This window comes from Muscardinus avellanarius, assembly GCF_963383645.1.
Source record: "Muscardinus avellanarius genome assembly, chromosome: 12".
Classification (NCBI taxonomy): Eukaryota; Metazoa; Chordata; class Mammalia; order Rodentia; family Gliridae; genus Muscardinus; species Muscardinus avellanarius.
The window spans coordinates 71,548,028-71,560,846 of NC_137798.1; the positions used below are offsets into that span (position 1 = coordinate 71,548,028).

The 12,819-nt window shown below is 33.2% G+C and overlaps 1 protein-coding gene across 9 annotated transcripts in view; it reads left to right on the plus strand.

The window, feature by feature from the left end:
* GPHN (gephyrin) overlaps positions 1 to 12,819 on the plus strand; it is a gene marked incomplete at both ends in the record, with an annotated part of 546,660 nt that overhangs the window by 200,382 nt on the left and 333,459 nt on the right. The gene's annotated exons all lie outside the window — the stretch shown is intronic.

The following is a 12,819-nucleotide window of genomic DNA, read 5'->3' on the forward strand; positions in this document are numbered from 1 at the left end:
AACTTTTAATCTTGTTATAATTTATTGATAAGCCTTTTTAAAAAACACAAATGCCAATTACAATTATAATAATAACCTTATTTTTTTAATTAGAGCATTATTCTTTTTATGTCTTTTAACTTTTTACTAAGTCTTATGGAATACTAATTATCTGTCACAGCATTTTCCCCTTGTCCAAAGCAATTCACCATATTTTGAGAACTGAGCTTGCTGTTTCATAAATGAACCTTAACAATAGGGCAGCAGTAGTTGAGGATAAACAATACTTAGTTGTTAAGAATTATAAATATCTCAAATCATTATGCTTAATTGAAGTAAGCTTACAATATTAGGTTTAGTAAATTCAAATGTTAGTAAAAATTTTTAATGTTTACATAATTTTTAAATCAATTAAGCCCATTGATCATTATCATGCAATATACTATTTGTTTCAATATGTCTGCTATTCTAAATGTATAGTCAGTATCAGGAAGTAATATATAATTTTATTCTAGTACCAAAAAAGTTTCAAGAGATTCATTGCCACTTAATATAAATTCATAAATTTAGAACAACTTAGAGGAAGCTTAGGTCTAATCCACATACCTCAATTTTCAAATTAAGAAATAAAAATGGATAAAGGTCAGCTTGGAACTAATTGTTTCCTGAACTTTAGTAATTACTTCTGAAAATATAATTAGCTGCTAAAGGATGAAAAAACCATTAATGTATTTCTTCTTGAAATATATTTTATAATGACTCAAGAAATATGAACTCTAGCAAATTTTTAAGCACTCAGTAACTCAATAAGGTATATCTACAAATAAATAATTGGGTAATATTTTTACAAAGGATACAATTTGAAATCTGTCTTAAAGGTACTCCATTTTACAATACAATTAAAATGTGTTAAGTGATGAAGGTAAACAATGAATTCTGCATAAGAGAACCTGGCCACTTGAAAAAGATTATTAGCAAATTTCCAGGGCTGGGACTATTGCTCAGTAGTAGAATACTTGCCTAGCCTGCATAAGTACCTGAGTTCAATCCCTAGTAACACACACACACACACACACACACACACACACACACACACACCCCAAAAAAAAAAAGGCAAAGAAAGAGGCATTTTCACAAATGTTAGTTCCTTACAGAGGGAGGGGCACTTGTGATAAATATTAGATACTCTGCCACCTGATCATAAGGTATAAAATAAGATGTTTGGTGAGATACATGGTTACAAGTGGATCATTATGCCATGTTGGGAAATGTAGGTTTTATCCTGAAAACTATAGGGTGGCAATATGTGAGTTTAGGGAAGAAAGTAATATAACCAGATTTGTAACATCAGTTTTTAAAATTTTTTACAGTAAGAAAATAAAAATGCTTCCAGTGGTGAAAATGAGGTTCTAACTAGAAAGGAGGAGACCAGATTGCTGTAATACAGACATGAAATGATCAGTACCTGAACTATTCATGACCTCAGTAGCAGTGAGGGCTGGAGGAAAAAAATTAGATTAAAATAACACTATTTTGGGTGGGTCTGGTGACTCAAGCCTGTAATCCCAGCTACTTGAGAGAATGAGGCATGAAGATCACAGCTATGAAACCATCAGTGGAAACTTAAACTCTGTCTCAAAATAAATAAAAATGCTTGGGAATGTAGCTCAGTGCTAGAGTATCTCTCTGGGTTTAATCCTCTACAGGCAGGATGGGGAGCTGTGCGTGTGTGCGCGTGTGTGCGTGCGTGCGTGCATGTGTGTGTGTGTATAATTTAGGAAAGTATGAGATAGGAGGATCCTAGGACCTAGTTGGTACTCCACTCACAGTGTGAGTCAGTCACCTTCTCTCTCCAGTTATTGTTGTTGTCAGTCTCCACCCCTACTTAGTATCAGCAGTGGAACATTGTAATGCCTACTTCACCTGAAGGTCTTACCAAGGACAAGAGGAAGTAGGAATCAGTGTTTCACTTTTGCCAGCATGGTGTCATAAAGTCAGCAAGAAGCTGAATATATCTGCATTGGGCTCCTCAAATATTCCTCAATATGAGGATATTTTCTTAAAAAATATGAAATAGTCTCAGGATATAAAATCTAACACATCCTGGGTACAATAAAGTTACTCATCATACCTGAACTATAACAAAAATCACAACTTAAATGAGAAAAAATGTGGCCAAAAGACATGAACACAAAGATGAATCAAATGTCAAAACTATCTAAGAAGGATTTTAAATCATCTATCATAGAAATGTTGCAAGAGGACATATATTAATTCTCTTAAAATATACAAAAAGGAACCAATTAGAAATCACAAAACTGAAAAATAGAATCACAAATGTAAAAACCTCACATAGAAGAAACAGAATGAACTTTTACATTTTTAAAGTACTAGAAGAAAGAGTTATCAGCTACAGTTTTGTGTGCATATAGGTGTGTGTGTGTGGTGCTAAAAATTGAACCCATGGGCATTCTATCTCTGAGCTACAGTTCATTCCTATTTTATTTATTTATTTATTTATTTATTTATTTATTTATTTATTTATTTATTTATTTATTTAAAAACAGGATCTTGCTGAGTAGCGGAGGCTAGCCTCAAAACTATGACCCTCTTGTTTCAGCTTCCTAGGCACTGGGATTACAGGTGTATGCCATCATGCTCAACCACAAATTCTATATGCAGAGAGATTATCTGTTAGGAATGAATAGGAAATAAAGACATGCTCAAAAGAAAGAAAACTAAAATTATTTTTCACTAAAAGAATTTAGCCATAAAAAATTTAAGTAAGTTCTCTAAAGAGACAGGAAATAACAGAAAAAAAAGGATTAATATTTCAAAAGGAAAGAATAGAAAAATGCCTAAATATAGTAGACTGTATTTTCTCCTAATTTTTTAAAATCACATTTAAAGTTTAAAGCAAATATTTTAACAACATGATGTGATAGTCTATATAAACACTTAACAGAATCATATTCAAAATATGGAAGGGTAAAGGTACCTAAATATAAAATCATGTTTCTATATTTCACTTGAAATGGTGAAATGGCAATATCAGCAGATTTTATAAGTTATATCTGTATATTGTGAAACCCAGAGGAACCACTAAGAAAACCATGCAAAGAAATATACTCAAAGTACTATAAAGATACATTCTTAGTAAGTGTTCAAGTGATTCTCAGTAAGGCAAACATATAGAAACAGGAAAAAAAAATAGAAGACACAAATGGAAAATGAATTAGTAAATAGCAAACTTAATCCCTAAAATAGCAATAATTACCTTAAGTATGAATAATCCAACTATCCCATGGTTTAAGAGACATAGTTTGACATAATGAGAGTTTCCTTAATAATCCACTAAATGCCATTTTCAAGAGTCATCTCAAAACATTGGCATAGGAAGGTTGAAAGTAAAAGAATAGAAAAATATATACCACACTAACAATTTTATTATTTATTTATTTATTTATACTGGGGGGTGGAACCCAGGGGCTTCCTACCTCCAGGCTATACTCCCAGACTTATATTTTATTTGGAAACAGGGTCTCACTAAGTTGTAGAGAGCCTCACTAAGTAGCTGAGGCTGGTTTCGAACCTGTGTGATCCTCCTGTCTCAACCTCCCAAGCACGAGGATTACAAGCGTGCACCACCACGCCCAGCTTCCATGCTAAAAATTTTAAAAGACAAGCAATAATAGCTCTATTAATGTCAGACTTCAGAACAAAGACAACTACAAGATTAAAGAGGGTTGTTCACTTATGTAGAAGGATCAGTTCACTAGAAAAACAATGAGTTTTAAAAATGCATGTACTTTGAGCCAGGTATAGTGGTGCATTCTTGTAATACCAGTATTTGAGAGGCTGAGACACAGGTTCACAGCCAGCCTCAGCAATTTAGTGAGGCCATCTGCAATTTACTGATATCATGTTTCAAAATAAAAGAATAAAATAGGGCTATAGGGCTGGAAGTGTAGCTTGAAGGTAGAATGCACTTGGGGGTTCTATTCACAATAGCGTGGGTGCACACACAATGTACACACACACACACACACACACACACACACACACACACACACACAATGTACCAAGGGTAAAAATACAGCACAGCAGTGGTAAATTGCTTGCTGTAATTTTAAAAATTTAACAAAAATTGACATATGTAGAATAAGTTATTTAATATTAAACAATACAGTTGCTTTTAAGCATTCATGAGATCATATAACCATGGGTTATAGAGTAAACAAAAATAAAATTTTAAAAATGGAAGTTGCTCAGAGTATATCCTTAGACTCTAATGGAGCCTAACTAGAAATGAAAAAGCAAAAAACAAGAGGAAAATCTCTTTTTAAATATACTTTTATTGGTGCGTTACAGTCTCACATCATAGTAAAGTTCAGAGTGATAGGGACATACATGCTCACTTCCTCCCTTCCCCATATATGATACTGAGATTGGCACTGATAATTTTATATATGACACATAACATTTATGGAAGTATTTTATTCATTCTCTTCCTCATCACTACCTTCCTCTAGACCCCCTCCATAGTCCACTGGGGTTTCTCCTCCTTTCTCTAAAGTCTCTTGTATCCTGATGACTCACTGGTTTTCATATGTGAGAGAAAACATATGACCCTTTACTTTTTGGGACTTGCTAATCTCCCTTAACATAATGTTGTCCAGGTTTATCCATTTTTCTACATATGAAGTCATTTTATTTATTTTTTATTCCAAAGTAAAATTCCATTTTGTGTATATCCCATAATTTTGTACTATATTTGTCTGTTGATAGACATCTAAAGTGTTTCCATGACTTAGCTATTGTGAAATGTGCGCCTATAAACATGGATATGCATGTATCACTGTAATATTTTGATTCTAATTCCTTTGGAAAGATTCCCCGGAATAGTATAGCTAGATCATTTGGTGGTTCCATTATCAGGCTTCTGAGAAACCTCCACACTGATCTCCATAGTAGTTATACTAATTTACAATCCCACCAACAGTGTACAAGAGTTTTTATTACCCCACATCCTCACTAGCATTTGTCTTGATGATCACCAAGTTAATTAAAATTAAATAGAATCTCAGAGTAGTTTTGATTTCTATCTCTCTGGCTGATAATAATATTAAACATTTTTCATATATTTATTGGCCATTTGTATTTCTTCTTTTGTGAAGTTTCAGTTGCCCGTTTCTTGATTGGGCATTTGTTTTTTTAGTGTATGTCTTTTAAGTTCTTTGTATATTCTAGATATTAGTCTTTTGTCAGAGGAGTAGTTGGCAAAAATCTTCTATTCTGTATACTTTCTCTTTATATTTTGATGGCTTCTTTCCCAACACAGAAATTTATTTTAATGCTATTTCATTAATTCTCATTTTAATTTCCTGAGGTTTGAAGGTCTTACTGAGGAAGTTTCTATCAGTGCCTACTTATTAGAGCATTGGTCTTATGCCCCCCTCTAGTAATTTAAAAATTTTTGGTCCAGTTTTCAGGTATTTTACCCATTTTGAATTACTGTTGAGCAGAGTGAGAGATTGGGGTTTAATTCCATTTTTCTGCAAATGGATAAACAGTCATCTCAACACCACTTTTTAAAAAGGCTGTGTGGATTTATTTCTGTATCTTCTCTTCTGTTCCGTTTTTCTATATGTCTGTGTTTGTTCCAGTACCATGTTGTTTTTATTAATATATCTCTGTGGTACATCTCATAAAAAGACATACAGAGAGTATTTATCTTTTCTCTGCCTTTTTTTTCTGCTTGGTTCCTCAGCTGGCATTGGATGATACCTGCTCTTATTAGTGAGAGTGAATTTTCTTTATTTAGTGTACTCATTCAAGTGTTAATCTTTTCCAGAAACACTTTCACAGACACACTGAGGAATAGTGGTTTACCAGCTGGCTGGGAATTTAAAATTTACTTCATAAATTTAATTTCCAGGAATATAGAATATCAGTAGAGCTAGAACTTTTTTTTAAATTAAAAGAACCAAGTGCATTTTTAGAGTTGAAAATCTAATAACTGAAATCGAAGTTTCACTAAGGGAGCTCAACAACATTTGGGCTGGCAGGAGAAAACATCAGTGAACTTGAAGATAGAATAGAAATTACTCAAACCAAAGAATAGACAGAAAAGATAATGAAGAAAATTGAAGGGAGCCTCAGAAGAATGTGGGACATGATTGAACACATTCACATAATAAGAGCATGAGAAAGAAAAGGGCTAGAAATAGTATAAGATATAGGAATCCTTACATCCAAGAAGTTCAGTAACTCCCGATTGGATAAACTTAAGACTATCTATACCCACATAGCATAGTAAAGGTACTGAAAGACAGAGAAATTTTGAGAGGAATAAGAGTAAAAAGACATCATATACAAGTAAGTCCATGTAAAATTAACTGGAGACTAGAATCCAATGACATCTGGGAAGTACTGAAAGAAAAAATGTCAACTAGTCAAGAGATAGACAGAAAAACTTTTTTAAATAATGGGAAAATGAAGATATTCTCAAATAAATAAAAACTGTAAGAATTGTGATAACATACTGATTTTCCTTTTGTAAACTCATCCAATTCTATAAAATTGGATGCTTTATTTTAGGTTCTGTTTCCTAAAGTAAATTTTTTAAATTAAAATATATGTGTTGTACATATAAGAAGGTATGCAAATTATTAGGTATGAAGCTGGGTGAATTTTCTCAAAGTGAATACATCTATATAACCACAATTTATATATAAAATTAGAACATTGCCACCATCTCAGAAATGTCCTTTCTCTCCCTCTCAGTTATTATACCTTTCTTCTTTCCCTCAACTAATAACGTTTTAACGACCATAAGTTATCTTTACTTTGTACTTTGTACCAAAATTCATTGTTCTATATTTCGTTTCATATAAGACAATTTGTTATCCATTCATTAGTTGAAAGACATGGGATGGTTTCCAGGAAGGAGCTATGATGAATAAATCTGCAACATAGTGTTGTTCTTATCTTTTGGTACATATATGAACCAAAATATCCCTATTAGATATCCAAATAATAGTCAGGATATATATGACCTAGAAATATTGTTTCATAGGTAGTTTACATAAATCTATAGTTTTCCCAAGTGATTGGACCAGTGTATACTTACCTGCAACATTTTTTGAGAATGCAAATTTGCTTCACATTCTCACTAACACTATCGTTAATCTTTTTATTATAGCCACTTTGGAAAGTAGGTACTGATATACAAATATGGCTTTAATTTTTTCCTTAATGACATATGTTATTGAGCATCTTATTTTTCTTGGCCATTCATACCTCTTCCTTTTAAGTATTTATTAAGGCTTTTCACCTTGTTTGGTTTTCTGCTTTCCTCTTTTAGTAGGTATGCCTTACATAGTCTGGATATGAGTCCTTTAATACATGTATTGCATTTTTTTTTTTTTTTGGTGGTACTGGGGGTGGAACCCAGAGGCTTTCTACCTCTGGGCTATACTCCCAGACCTATTTTATATTTTATTTGGAAACAGGGTCTCACTAAGTTGCTGAGAGCCTCACTAAGTAGCTGAGGCTGGCTTTGAACCTGTGTGATCCTCCTGTCTCAGTCTCCCAAGCGCTGGGATTACAAACGTGTGCCTCCATGCCCGGCCATGTATTGCATCTTTATTCTTTCATTCATGCTTTTCTTTTTACTATTGTAAAATTTTTCCAAGTGAACATTCCTAATTTTCATGTGTTAGCCTGTATGTCTTTTATAGTTAATGAATAAGTGGCTGCTTATAAATGAATCATCCCAAAGGAGTGTAATGTCCACTGCAAGAGAAAATCATATTTTATTAACAAAATATGTTATGAATCAAATTCATATATAAAATATTTTTACAACACAAAAAACAGTGACTGGCCCTTAGATCGAGGAAATCTTCATGTGGAATACAATACGGAGGACTTCTAAAGCAAAGGAAATGTGAACAAGGACACTAAATGTAAATGATCCCAGTATTTTTTCAGAAGTCCAAGTTTGGCTAAAGTCGAAAGATTATTAAGAGTAATTATAGGCGATAAGTCAAGAAATTTAGCTTGAAATCACTTTATAAAAGAGGCATATATGTTAATCATGGAGGAAATTTTCATAAGATCTTGAAGTTAAGGAAAAGTATTTTTAGATTTATTTCAGGGAATTTACTGTTCTTATTAAAATTGATTGGAAAGAATCATAGAGGCAGATCACTTATGATGCTTTGTACCAGTCTAGATGAATGATGATAAAGATAATAAGCTTATGTCAGTGGCAAAAGGGATGGGAAATATGAGAGTTATGTTACAGTGGTGAAAACAAAAACCAAAACAGGGTCTGTTTCTTAAGAGGATTGTCATATTATATGCATCTTAACTATTTTAAGCTTTTCTAAAATCACAGTTAATTATCCTATTACTTGCTAAATAACAAAACATACTGTTATCATGAGAATTAAATATTTGTAAAGTACTAACATGGCACTTTACATTGTAAAGGTACAATAAATAACAACCATGTGATATGATACTAATACCTTTGCAAAACAAGGAACAAGAGTAATTTATGTTCTTAGTTTAGACAACTTCATGAAAAAGTCCCAGTATTTAAGCTAAAAAATCCAAAAGAAGTAGCTTATTGTGGGGGTGGGGGGAATGTTTTGGGGGGTCTTTCAGGGATAGAGGTAAGAGTATACTTGTTTCTGGTTTATTGATTGTAAATTATTTTGATCTCTCTTGTTTTTTTTCTGGCACTATTCATCAAATTGAGAGTCCTTTTTTTCTATTATAATCCCAAGATAAGAACATCCCTGAGGAATGATGGAATAAATGCAGTTTTAGTAATATCATAGCTGCAGATTTTCCCTTTACTGTATGTTTGATCATCTGGTTCCCCTGCCTTTTTTTTTAAACCAGAATGTATATTATTATTGTATAATGTGGAGTGGGTAATTTTCCTCTAAATAACAGAACATTCTGATCTGGTAAAAAGAACAGAACATGACTCTCTTAAAAAAGATAACCTAAAATTATCTTTCTGCCAAAAGATCTTTGTTTCCGATATATAGATCAATGCTCTATTGTTTCCCTTATTATTTTTGGCATATCTTTATACGAAAGTCTTGGCTAAAGTTCCATCAAATTTTCTTAACATTACTAACATGAATACCCTGCTATTCTTTATATATAAGGATATTTATTTATATGAATATAAATCTATCACATCGTCCTGATATTTTTGAACTTCTGGTATTCTTATAGAAAACCACACCATAGGAATGGTTATAATTAATGTCTTTTGAAAATCAGAGCTGGGTGTGGTGGCACATCCCAGCATTTGGGAGGCTGAGACAGGAGGATCACGGTTCACATACAGCCTCAGCCAATTAGTGAGGTCCTTTGCAACTCACTGAGACCCTATAGTGCTGAGGGTATAGCTCAGAGGTAGAATGCCCCTGGGTTCTTTCCCCAGTACTGCAAAAAAAAAAAAAAGAAAGAAAATTAAACATTTGATATTCCACATAAAGCTAAGTATCAAAGACCTAATTTCAGTTTGTTTTGTTAAGGATTTTTAAGTAGAATTAAATTACTTACATTATATATGTTATCTTTGTCCAACTATTTTTCTAGCTAGATTCAGCCTCAAAATTTTTTTCAAAGGAAAAGCCACATTACATATGACACATTTTCAGAGGTATGTTAGTAATCTTTGAGAGAAAGTATTATATAATATAAATAAAAAGATATATTCTTGTATCATATTTTGGTGCATATAAAAGTCAGTAATAAATAATATGGTTTAATCAGATATTCTTGTTCCTTAATAGTTTTATAATGTTTATATATGGGCATATAGAAATAGGTATTTTTAGTTCCTATTATAGACCCAAAATTATAGTAGGTGCTTTTTTTTTTTTTTCTGGTGGTATTGGGGTTCCTGGAAGCCCTTCTACCTCCGGGCTACACTCCCAGGCCTATTTTATATTTTTATTTAGAAATAGGGTCTCCTAAGCCAATGCTCGGGGCTGGCTTCAAACCTGCGTGATCCTTCTGTCTCCGCCTTCCTAGCACGGGGATTACAAGCATGCGCCACCATGCCCGGCTCTAGTAGGTGCTTTTTTATGAATGTGCATTAATTTTATATACTGATAGAGTTCAATATATTTTAATGCATTCATACAGAATGCACCATTCATACCCAGCCTTCTATCCTCCTGTACTTCTCCCTTTTCTTAACCTTTATTAATCTTTTTTCTAAATTCAAATTGAGGTATAGTTTGTTTTATATATTTTCCACTTATGAAAAAAAAATAGGGTACTTGTCCTTCTGTGTCTGCCTTATTCCATTTAATATAATGCCCCCCAATTACATCCATTTCCTGTAGATGACAAAGTATAATTATTTTAATGGCTGAATAATATTCTATTGTGTGTGTGTGTATATACATATATTGTACACACACAATATATACACACACACACACACACAAACACACACACACCACATTTTCTTTATCCCTTTATCCATTTGGTATCTTTTTGGTATGCTTATTTCATTGCCTATAGATCTATACTCAGAAGTAGGATAACTGTATCATATGGTAGATCTATTTATATTATTTTTTAGGAACCTCTAGACTATTCTCTATAATGGTTATACTAATTTATATTCCCACCAAACATGAATGACAGTTTTTTTCTCTACATTCTCACCAGTATTTGTTATATTTGCTTTCAAAGAGTAACAGGGTCCTGCCCCTCGTCAGTGGCAGGGCTGATCAGGAAGGTTAAGTGCCGACGACTCAACACACACACACACACACACACACACACACACACACACACACACACACACACGAGCCAGGAGCCAAGTCAAGCAAGATCTCATTTATTCCTCTTCAAGCAATCATATATATAGCACAAAACCACGAGGGGAATTTCCAATGGGAAATAGCCTAGCCTATTGGGATAAAGATCACTAGCACATAGTTCACAGCCAATCCCAGGCCAGTACATGAGCCATTCATGTGTGCGGAAGCTCCTTTAAAGGTAAAAAGGGAAAAACTGCTCAGTCTTCCCACCCATAATGAATGGGGAAACCACGCCTTCGTAGCTTTCTCCAGGCACCATCTTAGCCCCTATTTTGCTGAATCATTTTACTGCAGAAGTTCTTAAACTTTACCTAAAGCTTTGCCTTAGCCTGCAGGCTGTTCAGGCCTAGGGAGACTGCATCTCTTTAGGCACTGTATGGACACACCCCAACAAAAGAGTATCCCAATCATTTACCCACTTTTATAAAGTGGATTGTTTTATTTGTTGTTTTGTTTTATTTTGTTGTTGATTCTCTTAAGGTCTTTTAGCTTCTTATATAATTAGGATATTAATCATTTGTCAAATAAAATAGTTATTTCCTCCTACTGTATGGGTTGTCTCTTCACTGATTGTTTCATTTACTGTGCAGAAGCTATTTTGTTTTATATAATCCCATTCATCTAATTTTTCTTTTGCTTCCTATGCTTTTGATGTCATATCCAAAAAATCATTTCCTATACCAGTGTTTTAAAGTGTTTTTCTTATGTTTTATTCAAGTAGTTGCATAGTTTTAGGCCTCACATTTAGGTCTTTGATCCATTTTTAGTTGTTTTAACTCATTATACATTTATCAAATGCTAATTTTAAAATTAATTACTGCATTTCATTAACATCACACAGCTCTCAGTGTTGAGGTTTTTATTTTTTATTTTTATTTTTTTGGTGGGATAAGGATTTCAAACTTCTGCATATGGATAGCCAGTTTTCCCGAATACCACCATTTATTAAATAGAATGTCCTTTTTCAAATGTATGTTTTTAGCACCTTTATCAAGAGTCAGTTGATTATAGACACACAGATTTATTTCTGGTCTGTTCTGTTGGTTTATAGATCTGTCTTTATGTGGTACCATTCTGTTTTGATTAGTAAAGGTTTGTATTGTATCTTGAAATCAGGTATTGCAAGTCTCCAACTTTGTTATTTTTGTTCAACATTTCTTTGGCTATTTGGGGTATTTTGTGCTTCCAGAGGAATTTTAGACTTTTCAAGTTTGGGGAAGAATGTCGTTGGTATTTTGATGGAAATTGCATTGAATCTCTATAAATCACTCTGTATTATATAGATATTTTAAGTTATATTAGTCTTATAATTCACAAACATGAGAGATCTTCCCATATTTTTGTGGCTACCAGAGTTCTGTGAGCTACTCCAATTAATTCAACCAGCCTAGGGGAGTGGATAATTGAAGCTCAAATTTATAACTCAGTGTTCAAAAGTAAAGGTGATAACTTACTACTGTGATTGGCATCTGAAATAAGAGGCAGTCTTATGGGAAAGCCCATTCATTACCTGATACTCTCTCCAGGTATATAATGTGAGAATTGATTTGAATTATAGGATATCCAGATAGTGTCTACTAGAAAATTGCTTAGTGTATAGGGAAATAGCCCCACACATATGGTGTCAGAAGTGTTGTGTTGAGTGCTTTGTGAGAGTAAATACTTTGGTTTCTGCTGTTTCTTGCAAATATTAAAATTATTTACCACAAATAATATGCTATAAGTCAAGACATTACAGAAGACTTTTCTAAATGAGATATAAGCTCAGTGATAGTTAGGCAGGATGTTTAGGGATAGGAAGGGAAGTTGGAGGAAAAATAGGAGAGTTCTGTGCTAGAAAGGAAAATTGAGGGGGATAAGAGAGCAGAGAGAGGTATGAAAAATATGATTGTGGAGGGAAAAAATTATAGATTACCTAAAGGTTTTGATGTTTATTCTGAAAATTTGGGGAAATTACTGATGGATCTTT